Raw genomic sequence first — 14,368 nt, 5'->3', positions numbered from 1 at the left:
TCCAACATTAAGTAGAATTTGAGCAGCAGAATTGTGAATGGGGATGTACTTCACTAATCTGCAAAGCCCTGGAAAGCTGATAATGTACCACAGATACAAAAGTACAGGAGTTGAAAATTATATGTTTGGTGTCTTTAGAGAAACCACCAGAATATGTCTGAATGACACAGGACATACATAAGAATGATGTCACTGGCTTAAAAGCATGTCTTTCTGAGGTGTTTTTTTTTTACATTGGTTCCTGATCTGGAATTTTAATTTGATGTCATACATTTGATCATTATATCCTGTTTCTTTTAAAATTCTGGGCTAATTTACTTTCTTTTGCTGTAATTTCCATTTTCAAATTCTTTGATAAGTGTCAGCCCGTGCCTTGTCAGACATTTCCTCTGTATATAACCCAGAGAGCTGCTTAATCATAAGTCATATGTGCAGCAATATGGTTTTATTATTATTCATGTCTTTCTAAAAGCCAAAGCCAAATCTTAATTTGAGAGCACAATAGTTGAGTCTTTGAAAAAAGAGAATGTGCAGTAAGTCACAGTGGACCCAGAAATTTCCTTAGCAACCTTTCATAACAAAGGGCTTTGCAAAGTACTTTGTGCTCTCAGGTTGTCACCTTTGTCCTTGTATCTGCCCTTTTGCTCTTTTGAGAGTCTTTGCTGAGGTGAACTCTGTACCAGAATTGCAGGGACATGTTAAGGAAGGCAACGTTGTGTAGGAAATCTTTTTCCCAATTCTTCCATGCTGGATTTCTTATTTGAAAGAGCAATCTTCCTCTGGGAGAGACCTGTATGCTACTGAGTCCTTAGTTTACAGTGTCCTCTTTGGAGGTGGCAGCTTTCCCAGTACCTATCAGCACTGAGTGTCATGAGCACTGCATTTCACATCTATCTCCTTAGCAAGGAATATAAATAGAAATCAAAACCAGTTGTGCAAATGCGTTCTGTAAGCTGAAAAGAAATGCCTCCTGCCTATATACTTCCATTGATACATTCTATGTGCTCGTTGTAAATCTAAATTGCTATGTCTGAATATATTTGCAACTAGATCATCTAGGATAAAACTACTGAGAGAGAAAAAGAGAGAGAGATCATCTAGCACAGGAAATATTTTCTTGGAATGGAGAAAAAAAAGGAGAAATGAACTGAAAAGGCATTACGTTTTTCACCGTTAAGCACTCTAAAAATAAGCTGGGAACATAAAAGTATATGATATGTACATTTTTTTTCTTCTTTTCTTTTCCTCTCTTCTTCTCAGACATGTGTACTCATAAAATTTAATGGAGTGGAATTGCCTGAAAGAACTGGACCGTTTTTAATATACCTTTCTGTAGCTCCTAGTTACATATGTGAACAATTTTAATTAAAAAAAAAAAAAGATTCGTAGTGATTCTCAGACGTGTTGTGGTTGATCATCTGTACTGGACAGATGGATTCGGTCACTGTAAGGCAAATAAATAAATTAGCACTATCTTTGAAATGTATAGCCACACTTGGCATCTGGAGTTACCATACACCCTCCCCTCGGTTCAGATGCCTTCACCTATACTGCTGAACTGGCCTAACTTTATATTCTGTTTGGCCTTGAGTTAGAACAGAGGACCACCTGCATGAAAGAGATGTGAAATGTTATGCGTGCCTTTGTAATGGGATAGAGTACCAGAGTACCAAGTCTGCAAATATTTTACTGAGCAGGTCATGTATTAAGTAAAGCACTGAAAGGTAAAATGATAAATGATGAAGTCATCATTTTAGAACTGGTGTCCAGGTGGTGAAAAGCCAGAGGGCTAAGATTTAGGAAAAAAAAAAGAAACAACAAAAAACTTCCTTTAAGCTTCACTGACTTGGTGTTTTGCCTTCATTGTGCAGGATGAAGCTGTAGTGTCTGGGCTAGCTTTTTGTCTGTTTGTCTATGAATCTGAGTGTTAAGCAAGAAGCTTGTAAAGGAAGGATATGGATGTGCATTTGACTGTCGTGATTTATCTTTTCATACGTTTCTTGGGCTGTAAAAATACATGCTGTATAATGCTGGGATTTTACCTAGTCTAAGGTAAATATTTGCTAAATGCTTTAATTAATTCTGCCCTACAGCAACCACAGACACTGCATTTAGGCATTCACCTTGTTCTCTTCCTTCCCCACATTTTTAACCCCAAGCTGCAGGTAGTGTCTGCTATCGACAGATTAATTCAAGGTTCCAAACTCTTTGGAAAGAAACTCTGGGGAAAACTTTCTGTCCCATCATGTCTTTCTACCAGTTAGCTGTTTGCAGAAGAATTTGCTAGCTGCAAGAGGAGATAGAATGAACAGTACTCAATAATATCAGAGTGTTTTATGCAACTTCACTGTTGCTTTCATTGTACAACGTTGTTAGTGTAACTCGGAAGGAAATTTGGTTTGATTTTAAATTACCTATCTCATTTGAGACTGTTCCTTTAGTTCAGTGTGTGATCTGGGTGCCTGAGCGTGAACACATGCATTTGGACTGATGTGGGTAGCACAAAGGTATGGGGTGGAGGGCCTATCAGTCATTTTTCAAAGCGCTCAAGCTTTGTGAACTATGCAGCAAGATACTTTATTCTCTTTCTTCTGCCTACGGCAGTGGAACATCAGTCAAGTATTTTCAGAGAGAAAGTCAGTTGTTTCCTGGTGGTCTAGGGGGCTGAATGTGCTCACTGAAGGGACAGCTCAAAACTAGAACTGGTGCAAAGGGACAAGTGAGATGAAGAGGGCAGGCAGTGGAGAGAAAGCTGATCCTTTAGTGGCAGCAAGCTATGAGCAGGTAGAGAAGACAGTCCTACAAACTGGCATCATTTAAAGAGATAGCTTCAAGGAAAGAATTCAAGTTTGGGTAATATGCATATATAATTGCCACCCTTAGGCTCTAATCTTAGAAATTAGATTTCACTGATCATCAGTAGTAGCTTCCTTATTTCTCAGGGACTGCTTCTGACAGACAGAATGCATCTCCTTATATTTTCTGTCAGTGGCCTAATGGGATTCCTGTTTCAGCAGTATAATAGCCTCCTTTCATAAACTGAAAGCTCATCACAGATTAAGGGGCACAAGTAGTGGCCTAATGCCATTTTTCTGGCTGTATATATTACCTGGAAGCCACTAACTTGTTGCATGAAAGGTCTTGTGATGAAAATAAATGCCTTGGTTGCCCTGGCTAGAGCATGGCAGTGAGAAAGAGGTAAGAGAGTTCTGTGTCCAGCTCAGCTCTGCACTTTCTGCTAGGGCTTGAACCCTGCATTCCTTCATTCTGTTTTGCAAGAGGAGAAAGTGAGTAAGTGCATACCTTGCCTAGATGTCTCAGAAAATTAGCCTTTGGGCAAGAAAATCTCGAAATTACCCAAGTGAATCTTTCACTCTCCATATGCATCTAATAACACTTAAAAAGCACACAAGCACTCATGGACCAGCTCTGAGTGAGGCAACTTTGAAGGACAAAGTAGGTGCATATGAAATCGTTTGGAGATTTCAGAGTTTCTTGTTACTTCATTTGTGCATTTAATGATTACTGTGAGTGTATGCATCAAGGGTTCCTGAGGTCTGGATTCTGGCAGCTGTTGACAGGCCTACCTGCAATGCATGCACTGCACTGCGGTGTAGGAGTGCTGGTAAACTTGGGGCTGTTTACCAACTTTTGCTCCATCTGCAAACTGTATGGAGGCCATGCAACATATCTGCTACCAGACACTTAAAGCAAAAGCTCTGATGTATGAGGACGTTCAGAAAAAGCAGAGTGCTCTCTGCCTGGGAGACAGTCCTTATGGCAGCAATACTTTTCTAGAGCTATGAGCCGTCTGTCAGAATAGCATCTTTAGCTCTCTGCTGAGAAATGCAGGGGAAGGATAATCTGAATATAATGGCAGTAGACACTATGTGTTGATAGTCTGGGTGGCTGTGTGTGGAACAGGCATTCATATGAGGAATGGATGGTATACTAATTTAACATGGCAAGGCAGGAGTTTAAAAAAGACTTATGTAAGTTAAGGATAGAAACATCTCTGAAAACCGGGGAGCCTTTATGATTTTTAGTCGCATATGAGCTTTTCACAATGATGGTGTTTCTAAACTACTCAGAAGAATCTTTCAGCTAGCAAAACTGCTTAAAAGAGAAATTTACTCTTCACACAGAGATGGTCGAAGTGGTGGATCCTGGGTATCTCATGTTGGAACTTACATTTGTGGGTTGCTCTCTGCAGTATGAAGTGCCTACAGAAGCTGAGTATCTGACAGGGTTATCTTGTTTGAGACCATTTACCTGAAAGTTCATGAAATCAGCATAGAATTTTCATACAGTTGTCATAAGCCCAGTTCTAGGTAGTAAGAGAGAGATTGGATAATAAAGTTTAGAGTTCTTTGTCATTTATCACAATAAAATATGCAAATATGAAACTGAGGGCTCCTGTCTGAGGCACTGCTTTCTCCCAGTGAGTATGGCTAAAACAGTGAAGCAACAGGATGCAACCAGGTGAAGAAATGAAACCACAGTAATGGAGTAAATTTCTTGATGAATTAAAAAAAAAAAAAAAGAAAGAAAGAAAAATGAAAACCTTATGTAAAAAATATAAAGAGAAATCAATCCTTTCTGTCTTTCTGTCTTTCTTGGAATCCACCCTGAACCAGATGTTGGGAGTCTGTAGTTTAGTGTTTTTGGATCATTGCCCAGACTTTTACCTATCTTTTCAGCTATTTACACGGGTTTTATTTCTCCAGCTGTGCTTTCACTGATACTGTACAGTCACAGACCTGCTAAGTTGGGAGTCACTAGTAGAGGGAGTTACTGTATTTTCATTTAGATGAACGGTGATGCAAAACATCAAATGGAAATAATTTTGTCTTTGCTCAAAGAGCAAGAGGATCAAGCTTAATGAAGGGTGTGAAGAAATCTGCTGTGGACAATGATAACACAGAAGAAGGGAAGGGAGTGGCAGAGGAATTTTCTCTCCAATACCATCACAGAGAAGGTGCAGACAGCTGCTTCTGTGTATGGGAAAAGGTGCAGGGAATGTCTTTTGTCTAAAACAGACTAAATTTCCTTTGTTGCTTGGCTTAAAGTCCTTCTTGGTTTGGGTGATTTTTGCCCTTGCTGCCTTTTAATTTCCTTGATGTTTTCTTTTTATTTGTTTATGCATTATTGTGACTTTTGCTGTTGTATTTTTAATCCATAAATATAATCCTATTTACATAAAAGTACGTATTCTTTGTTGTGAACATACAGAATTTATGTCAATTCTCTCATTTTATAACATATACGGACAGTAAACTCGTGAGTCTATAATTCAGTCCTCTGAAAGACCACTAAATGTAGCCCATAGGGATGCTCATACAGTTGTGCTAAAAAAAACCCAAAAACTTCTTGTGCATTTCTACATGATAGCTTTCCAGCCTGTAGTAGTCTCACTTGTAAGCTTTAGACTGTAGAGAGGAGAGTTTCTCAGCAGAAAGCTGGTAAGGGCTCTCCTGAGTGTAGGGGTGTAATTTTTAAAGGTGTCATGTGGCAGCCTGCCTAAGAGACTGATGGTTCAAGTTTGGTCCTGACTGTGGATTTAAGCCAGTACCCTAGAGGTTAAATATTCCATAGCCTGTTACCAAACCCTTGAGCTAGCTGGTGTCTCCAGGTGCTAGTCTTTTACACAAGCTTCTTAACAAAAGCAATTTCATTGGCAGTAAGAATCAGCTAGTTCAGTTCAAGTGGAATTTTTTAATGAAGTCTCATACCAGTCAGGCTGAGGATCATCTATTGGAAGGAAAGGCAAATGAAGAAAGGCTAAGGGAAATTGGGATATACTGAAAGGCTGTTTTACAGTGCTGTCAATCTAGGATGGGGTGGCAGAGAGGTGTGCCTCAGAACGGGTGTTTGAGCTAGCTATGAACAGCCATTTTCTTACTAAGCTTTCTGATTGATGTGCAGTCCTTGCTATTTCATAAAACAGCATTAGCTGTAAGCCTAACCATGTGAAAAAATCCCCCCAGACATACTGTGTCAGGACAGGTGACAGTGGTGACTATGCTCTAAGTGGAATGTTGACAGGTTTTTTTTTGACATGTTTGTCACCAGTTTTGGAGGTACACTACAAAACTGAATACAAAGCTGTTACTCTTGAATGTTAGCACAGTACTAGCAGCTTTCTTTTAAGACAGTATTTCTTAGTAAGGATATTAAATAAGACAGATTTTTATTTTTAAAATCTTACAGAATTCAGTGTGTAGAGCTAGAAGGAGGTGAGCAAGAGGTCAAGAACCTACATGTTGTAACCTCATTTGTGTTTTTAAATCAGTCATGTTTTATCTTTACAACTAATTTTTAATCCCAGAGTTCCTTTTCTTCCACATTTGCAGCTATACTTGTGTGTGAGAACTATAATAGAGCTTTTCTAACACATTCATTTTGACTCCTTTTATGATCGTTAACCTAACAATCTAAAAACTTTTCCAACTATCATATTTGAACATTAATACACTATCTGTTCCTGTCCTTAATATCAAATAGATTACTGGGAATTTGGAAGTTTTTAGAAGACTGAAAAAGTGCACAGGTTGTGTAAGAGACACATCCTTGTATGATCTGAGTATTCAGGTTTATACATTTTAGCCGCAGATATATTGGTTTGTGAAAATGTGTTTGGCTGCATCATCCATAAGTGGCTGCTCAAAGAACACTTTGTGCATGTAATTTATGTCATTTGTTAATGCTCTGGTGCATTTTGATGGCCCCTTGAGTCCCTCAAGTTTATCATTTGGGTAGCTGTTACCTTGCTAACATGGCTCCTGTTAAAATCCAAAGGCTCTGGTTCTCTACTTACATTTTGATTGTGATTCAGTCCTTATTTCTACAACTCATATTTCACTGTTTTCTTCTCTTCTTCTTTTTTTTTTTTTTCTTCCCCATCCCAGCAGCCATCTGGTACTTTTTTTCTGTCAGCCAAGTTTCTGTTCTTTACCTGGACCCTTTCAAACAGAGCCTCTAGAAGAGAGTGGATTAACAGTTGTCACTGGAAAATGAGTTTATTTCCAGCTGGAAAAGCTGTGAAATATAACTATTCATTGATATGTTGTACAGTTCTTCTTGGACACACTTATTTGAAGGCAAATACCTAGGAATAATTTCCTTTACAGTTAAAAATCTGTGAGAAGATTGTTAGTATCTTTAAAGAGAGTCGGCTGATTCAAATAGATCATATTATGCATGAGGTCTCAACGTAACAAAATGTGTTCTTTTGCAGACAGGTATTTGGTATTAGCCAAAGGTGAGAGTCTTGTGATGGGAGACTTTACTGTGGGTCAGCTTTAGTCTCACTGAAAGAGATTTATGGGTATCCTACTATAGTTACCCTTCTTTGTCTTTTCTGTATTATGCTGCAAAGGGCCTATTTGCCCTGCATTATCTTTGTTCCTTTTATAATAAAAGTAGAAGGACATCAATCACTTGAGAAGCAACCTATTCTCTTTTCTGTCCGTGGTTTATTATAAGTGCCCAAAGAATAGAATTTACTTGTGTACTCTTAATTATTTCAAGAACTGAAATGTCTAGGCTAGTAGTAAAAGTGTCATGAAATTACTGTAAGGTTGCATGAGTTTTGGCTGTAAATCTTATTCACCTTGACTAGATCTCATACTTTAATTCACTGGGGTATAAAATACCATTTACGCTAGTTCTTAGTTCACTTAATCATAATTAAATGACTTCAGAGGGCAATAATTCCTAGAGACTCTTTCTTTGATGTGACACAAATAACAAACCGTGTTTGTAATGTAAAGGTGTTCTACTTCGCTTTTACATTTGCCCTAGTCTTATGCAGCATATAATGTTCTCTTTAGGTATAGGCATATGCTCTTATTACATGCACCATATGGGTCACAGATGTGGCTGACATGAGTACATGACATCTATTTTAATTCCCTTGCACTATACCAAAGCTGCACTTACACCTTTTCACAATGATTAGAAAGGGATTTCTGCTGAAAGTTTTCAATTTTTTTTCCCCACCAAATGATGACCCAGGGAGGCTTCTTTTTTCTGCTATCAAGTTATATTGTGTTAATAAAAACCCTTATGAAAGTAATATTTTGCTGCTGCTGAATTCATTCAGTGAAGCACAGTTTCACTGCAATGTACCAGTGGTTTCTTTTTTAATTCTGGTATATAACCAATACTTAGCTTGGCCTTGCTTTTCCTCTTCTGATACCAGTGAATATGTATTTTTTGGAAGGATAAGAACCATCTCCAGATTCTCCATGAACTTAGAATTTGAAATCTAGTTTTAAAATTTGCAACTACATATTGATTTTATCATAACTTAAGAAATACTTTTACTTTGGAGAACAAGTTTGGAAGCAGAAGTTTGCTGTTATTCTGTTTTGCCATACTTTATACAAGTTTACTGATCTGAAATATTAATACACACGCACACACACACACACATACACACACACACATAGCTGATCAGCTCACTTTACTCATATGTTCTGAACCAGGATGACAATACACTGCTCTCATGTAGCATGTCCTATGCAAGCACAGTAACCTGTGAATACTGCTGCCATGGTAACCACTATGGACCAAGCTCAGGATTTTCATCTAAAGAACACAGACCTCTAGCTGTAAATGGAACATCCGAGTAGCATCTCAGTGAGAATTTGTCTGTCCATCTAGCTATCTAAAGACTTTGTGAACTGCCAATTCTTTTGTGCCAGGCTGGAGGAAGAGAATTTCTGTGAATAACAGTTCTCACTGGGAAGTGAACAAATATAATTTCCAGATCAACACATATAACATGTTAAAGGCTTTTATAATTTGTAAGTGATATTATTTTTTGCCTGCAGTGGAAGCTGGATCAATTCCAAGAGTATGTGCAGAGCTTTTATCATTCTGAAGTTGAACAGGAGGCTGCTTGTGTTCTTCAGTAGCAGCAAATATACCAATGAAAGATGCCCAAGTTACGTTAGAGCTAAAGATGAGGAATTTCCTGACTATGTTCAATAATCAGCAGTGAACAGTGAAGAGCCACAAAATGGCATATTCATATTAGGTCATTGTTCCAGTTCTTCACCCAGAGAAACCCATGTGTTGTAAGACTGAAAACTATTTGCTCCATCCACCTGAACTGTCTCTATTTATTGGTGTACACTGTGTGACCTAGTATGATACAGGGACTGAGCTAGAACAAAGCCACAAAAGATGGGGGCAGGAGGAGCCATGATGGAGGCATGTATCACACTCTGAATTTGTCTTAACTGCCCTCTGAAGTTCTTCTGTGTGGCCTGTGAACATCTTTTCTTAGTAGAAAAAAAAAATGCAATAATGTCAGGAGTTATTCATTGGAGTATTTTATACATAGGGAAAAACATTTCTTCTTTCCCAAAGTGTGACAGAACCCCTGAAATGTGCAAGTACTGCATTTCTTTTTCACAAACTGACTGCCTCTGAAACCAAACTCTGAAAGGAGGGGAGCTAGCATGGAATGGATTCAAGAACTCTCATGACCCAAAAAGTACGTCTTGTTCTTTTCTCTGGGATACGGAATCAGGGGTGAGGTACGCTTTGAGATTTTCAGTGCAAACTGAAAATGTGCAAATGCCTTTTATTTCATCTAGTCTCTGGTCATTTCATGTCCTTAAAGTGTTACTGCTTCTGAAATGCTAAGTGTTCTCCATCATTTCTTACCTGTTGGTTTTAATTAAACAAATAGAATGATCTATCCTATCTCTTGTACCACATATTGTTATCAATTACCCATCTTCTGTCTCAAGGCACCGGAAATGCAGAAGCAGAACTCTAGATTCTATAAGTATTTCTGTTATCTGCTTTCTCAATGGACATACAGAATATACATTCAGATTTTAAAAATTTGTGCTACGTTACATAAATTTTCTAAAGTTGAAGTATGCTGCTAGGCAGATATAATGAAAATGCAGTTTTCTTTGGATAAATTTGCTGCACTTAATTCATAGACTTTCCTACTTAGTTTTCTGAATTTACATAGCAATCTTTTAATGCAGTTGCTGTCAATCTCACTTAACATCTTCATGTGACAGGTCTAGCAGAATGTTGCATTTTCTCTTCCAGCTTACCTGCAGTCCCTGGAAGAATCTGTGAAGGAGTTCAGGAGATCTCAGTTGTCTGAGTCTTGGTGCACAATGAGTTCCCAAGGCACAGCGATGGCTTTCCATCACTAATAATGTCTATGAGATCATTTCATTAAATTTGAAGTTATCATTTCTACTTTGACATATTATTTTAATATATCTCAATTTAAATGTAAAAGGCAGAAGTAAGCTGCAATTCATTGGAGCTCATGTGTTTAAAATATTTTAGAAAAGGTATGTGGACAGTTTTGCCTTTGTTTTAATGAGATGTTTGTCCAAGTTAATTTGTTCTCGTGGTTTCTGTTTTGCTGAAAACACAGAGTTGTCTAACCCCTTCCTAGCCCAGTCAGCTCTTCTTGATAAATTTCTTTCTGAATCTCTGAGATATTGATAGAAATTAGGTATGAGTTATAATGTGGAAAGAAGCAATTCAAAAATAAGCTGAACTGCCACTCACCAGTGTTGGCAGACGTAACTGGGCTAAGGGTACTGACAGTACCCAATTATTTTGCAATCCAGAGAGAATGGGTATTGTGGCTAAACCTCCTGATCATAGTTTCTCCATCAATGTATATGACGTGTCTATATATGTTCAAGATCCTTTTTAACTCTTTGCAGCTCTTAAGGAATTGTTTTAGATTACTGCACTGCATTTTCATCAAGCTTCTTTTGTTAAAGATTATGCAAAAGTGAGTAGTTGAATTTCTACAAAATAATCTTTATTAAGAGGTCATGGCCTTTCTTCCTCCTTCTGAAACCTTAGAAGAGCTAGAGACTTTGTATCCCCTCTAGACATTAAGGGGTCCATTTCAAAGCAGAGAATGTGGGAGGTGTACACACAAATCTTCCTAACAAATAACAGAATTTGTGTTTTGACTTGACCCTTTTGAGCATGGCTTTGAAAATTTACCCACAAGAACATCTATCTGAAAAGTTTTCAGTCACCACTCTCTAGTAGAGAATTTATGTGCACACATGATCTGGGCTCTACTTAACTTTATCTGTATATGGCTGTAAGGAAAGCAAAAAAAAAAAAAAAAAAAAGAAAGAAAAGAAAAAGAAAAAAAAATCAATTGTCTCATGGCTATTTAGCTTCCTTGGGGCATCTGTTGTCTGATCTGACCATGACAGGACACTGTTATACTAGACACTGCTTTTATCTGTATTAGAAGGGGTGCACACAGCCTTGCAGCAATGCGAGGAATAGCTCCTCTTGTTTCCCAGTCATGTTGCTAGCCTGTAACAGCTCGACATGCTGCTAAACTGAAATGCCATTCTGTTTACTGCTTCTGCATCACCTTTGTACAGCAATCTGAAGTGTACTCGATGGAAAGATTATTATAAGGTTCAATCAACTGAATTTCAGCTTCAAACTACAGGTGCTCTCAGTGGAGAAGTTCTTAATACATAGAAGAAAGGGTCAGCTGAGGAGACTGATGGCTGCAGTAGATACCTGAGGGAGGGGATGTATTCTCTTTGGAGATTGGTACATAAGATAAGTACAGATAGGGCTGTGATAGTACTGGGTGGGAGGTCATCAAGATGGAACAGACACTGAAGTATGTGCCACAATGATTAGTGTCAAGTGTTTAAAGTGAAGATTGAAAAAAATCATCTGCACATCCTTTCCTGATTTTCCTTCTCTGAGGAGTCACTGATTTGAAGAACAACCATAGCAGAAAAATGTGATATTCCCCTTGAATATTCATTTGCTAAATAACTCCTCTCTGGGCAGTCTGTGAAGTCTGTAGTAGGTTTCTTAGCCCTCTGCAATGTTGTCAGACATTGTCAAACTCAGACATTTGGCATGTCTTCTAAAGAGAAACGTTGTGAGCTCAGCATAAGCAATGCAGAGATGATACTTGTTCTGAAGGTGAAAAATATTTTTTTGCATTCAGGGGAGGTGCTGAAGAAAGGCAGCTGAGACCTAGTGGGACCATTTCCTAAAGCACTTGCAAACTGTCTGTTTCCCGAGAGGTTCTGAACAGGACAGAACTTGTGCTGAGCTAGAAGCAAGCCAAGGAAGTAAAAATGCAACTTGATAAATTAGATGGGAGTAAGTCGCATAATTGTATAACTGGATATATATATATATGTATATAAAATCTGTATGCACCAGGCATCAAATCTCCAATATCAAAGCATAATTCTGTAGTCTAAATACGATTTCTCAACTCAGAATAAATCAAGTGAAAAAAATCTTGATTGATTGTCCCTTAAGGAAAAAGGATTTCTGTTTTTACTGTGTAAGAGCAAAAAATTGCATCAGCTCCTGCATGTAGCTGTAGATGAGGTATTTCTTTTAATAGTGTTTTGCTTCTGATATGTGACCTCCAGAAGGTATACTCCATCTGGATGAATGATTCATTCAGAGAAATTACTTATCCAATTCTGAGATCTGTAGTAGAAAAGCAAGTAATTAACCTTTCCTAACAATAGGCAGAGGAAGGCCTTGAAGAATTTAAAATTAAGCAGGTAGCTGGTGTTTATTTTCCAGAGGAAATTTTAACACCAGCAGATGGTGCTAAAATGTTCATTAAAAGGAAAAAAAAAACGCTGACAAACAAAGCCAAACAACAACAAATAAACAACTTATCTCAAATTTCCTTAAATTCACAATCAGGGAAAGAAATCAAGATGGTTTAGCTGACTGCTGTGGGAAGCAGAATCAAGGGTGATGTTAGTCTTCTTTTTACTCAGCCTAGTGTAACACATGAAGATGTCTGTGGCCCTTATTTTCTAGTTTGCTTTCAAGGTGGATCAATTTTCCTTCAGTCAGGCTTTTACCTTGAATAAGACAACATGAGCATTTCAGTAATTTCACTCATATTCAAGCTGAGGATTAAACACATTGCTGTAGAGTTTTACTGATAATGAAAAAGTTTTAATATTTTTAGGCTCAACTAGCAATTGCGTTTCTAAGGGTACTGCTATATGATTTTATTGGTTGTTGAACAGAAACTATTTACTTTTTAATGTGGCAAAGCCTCTGATAATAAATAATAATTAAAAAATATATGGCAGAGGTGTTGCATGGATAATTCGGGAAGTTTGGTATAGGAGTGCAGAATTTTTCAGTTCTAGTTTAACTGGTCATGTCAGTCTGAAGCTGAAGATATCACTCACTATGAAGCTATTTTATGTCACATCAATTTGGGTGAAGCAGTGCATCAATACTATGGTTCCAGAGAATCTGCAAAACCAATCCTACAGAATTAGACCTAGAAGTTATTCTTTGCAAGACAGTTAACATAAAATTCCATCTAGCAGGATAATTGTATCCAATTTACAATGGCAAGCCACATCCTGATGTTTCCTCCATGCACTTGTGGTAGTCTTATCTAAATAAGGACCTAGAACACCTTCTATGTTATTGCCAGCCAAAGTAATTTAATACATCTTCCAGATACTAGCTAATAGTGTGACTGCTTGGGATTGTGCTATATAGTTCCCTGCAGCTCATTTTATGAATACTCCTTTGCAAGAGTCATCCAGGTGATGGAGTAATGCAAGGCACAGGTATCCACAGTGACTTATTCTAATATCCTTTTTTTTTTTTTTTTGGCGGCAATGGTATGTAATTATTTACTAACCTATCAAATTGGTCACTGAATTACCGTGAAATTCAGATTCTAAAAGGCACTGTCATTTTGATAATTAGAGGCTGTATCTTACAAGAATGTGTTCTTGTTAAGTTGTAATTTGCTTAAAAAAATAATTAAAGACAGAGGTTATTTAGGAAGGAAGGCTTAAGACCAAGATTATATTCAAAGGAAATTAAAGACAGGAAGCCCCAGGGTATTACAGCCCTGCCATGCAGCTCCTATTAAAGAAAATGAAGTCTTACAAGAAGCACAAATAGTGATGTCTGGCATACGGCTGCCCAACAGTTTCCATTATAAGATCCTGTTTTCTATTGCATATAGCTTTGCCAAACTTACTGTTTGGGCCAAAATTTTCCATGCTGTCTGCCTTGGGCAAGTATTTTGGAAAGTTTAAAATGCTTCAAATATTTCTCCAGCTAGAAATGGGGAAAAAAGATCTTGTTGTGTTCATGTTTTGTTCATGTTTAAGAAATATATTCATAGGGGTGCATGAAGGTATGCGTATATAAATGTACATATGGAAGTACAAATAAGGAACTGCCTTTTTGTTCTGTAGAGAGAATTTGAAATTTGGCCAATTATTTTAAAATCAGGAAAATAAAAATTTAACATTCACAGGGGAGAGACTTTTGAATTTGTCTACTGTGTTTTGGGAAAAGCCAC

Source organism: Cyrtonyx montezumae, unplaced genomic scaffold (assembly GCF_038088225.1).
Source record: "Cyrtonyx montezumae isolate F1298 unplaced genomic scaffold, pur_monq_1.0 scaffold_11, whole genome shotgun sequence".
Taxonomy (NCBI): Eukaryota; Metazoa; Chordata; class Aves; order Galliformes; family Odontophoridae; genus Cyrtonyx; species Cyrtonyx montezumae.
This window is presented reverse-complemented; position numbering follows the sequence as displayed.